Genomic DNA, 1,974 nt, shown 5'->3' on the forward strand with positions numbered 1-1,974 from the left:
TAACCAGAAGGCTGGCGGTTCAAACCCACCAGCCACTCCTCGGAAGGAAGATGGGGCAATCTACTTCCGTAGTGATACTGCCTAGGAAACCCAAGGAGGGGTCGCTATGAGTCGGGCCGACTCGACGGCACACAACAACAACAACAACATCAATGGACCTTTGGCAGCCTAGCCATTATCTACTGATTGCAAATATGGCAGATTATTATCTATCTCATCATTCAAAATAATGACATCATTCTGAAAGAAACATTTGATTTGATAAAGAACAAGCAACAGTGTTTGGTTAGTTGAAAGACTATTATTTTCATTTGCAATGTGAAGACAGTAAAACTTTCAGTACATTAAAACCAGTATTTCTGATTTAATCCCATTCTACTAAACATGATTAAATTTTCAAACTCTAATGTTAGTGCAGTGGTAAATAAATTCAATAAACACTTGATATGATTAAGTGTTTTTTTCCCCTCTATCCTAAGCTAATTTAGTTCAAATCCTAATTTTATTTGAAAGAAAAAGAAATCAAAAGCATAGAGATCAAGTTCTCCTAACTTTTCCTTTATCATTTTACATATGTATTAAATGTCTACAATTTGCTAAGTATGTGCTGGTCTCTTGGGATATGAACCAGAATTAGACTTGGTTATTGATCTTAACTAGTTTCGTTCTACTGTGCATGGGGTCACTATGAGTCGGAAACGACTTGAAGGTACCTAACAACACAACAACAGTCTCCAGATGTAAGTAAAATACAATTGTGAATGTGACTTGTTCTTTTTGATTATAAGTTTATTTGCTTCTTTATTTGCCCTGTTCTCTATGTTACATATATGATGCATGTTCGGAGCTCTTAGAATGGTATACATAGAGTGAGAAGAGAAAGACTATTCATATTACAATCCATAAAATAAAGTTTTGACTTTATTTATTAAAACTATATATTAAATAATGGGACTACATACATGCATGATTTTATTTTCTTTAAAATGCTTAAAAAATCTATTAATATAATTAAATGTATAAATTAGTTAAAATATTGTTTTTCAAATTAGGTAAACGAAAAATTAACTGAAACCGAAAAAAAGAAAAGCACTGCTATCCAGTTGGATCCGACTCATAGCAACCCCTCCTTGGGTTTCCAAGGCAGTGTCACTACAGAAGTAGATCGCCCAACCTTCCTTCTGAGGAGTGGCTGGTGGGTTTGAACTGCTGGTCTTATGGTTAGCTACACACTATCTTAAAACTGTTAGTGAATTAACATCACAGTTTCTAGTGAAAGGTAGTTATAAGGGTACTCTGAAGTATTTTATACAATTATTTTTGTTTTTCTAACATATCACTTGTAATTCTCAATCACTAATGAATATGGAATTTACAAGATATATCCAGTTTTCTGCATTAGTCATCTGAAACACAAAAATGTAGTTTCCATCTACATTATTGTACTACTCTCTACTGTGTACATTTATACTATTGGTCTTCTTAACAAGAAATACACTTTCTCCACTATTTTTTTTTCTCCTTAAAAATATTCAGCTGGCATTGAAATATGGGAACATTTCTCAAATAAATGTGGACAAGGTTTAACACATACAAATCACATTCTGGTATTCTCTCTTGAGTATGTCATAGTTTAAAAGACATATTTATTTATTTATTTATTTATTTATTTATTTTTGATCACCATGATAACATTGGGAAATGAGAGGACACTGAACTGTCCACATAAGAGATAGACAACAGACGCTAAAACTAATCAATGGGTTCACAATACCACATTACCATTAACACAAACACTAGGCTATACAGATAAACACATAAACACCTGAGATGATCAGACAGGGATCAGTGAATAGAGGTATACTCTAGACCAAGGATAGACTCAGCTGAGGATAATCTTGTACAGACACCAGTGATACAAAATACGTGCAGTCCTTACAGAAACAATAGAAGTCAGACACAGAGTAATCCCTC

This window comes from Orycteropus afer, unplaced genomic scaffold (genome assembly GCF_000298275.1).
Source record: "Orycteropus afer afer isolate SDZICR_OR568_19922 unplaced genomic scaffold, OryAfe1.0 scaffold00353, whole genome shotgun sequence".
Classification (NCBI taxonomy): domain Eukaryota; kingdom Metazoa; phylum Chordata; class Mammalia; order Tubulidentata; family Orycteropodidae; genus Orycteropus; species Orycteropus afer.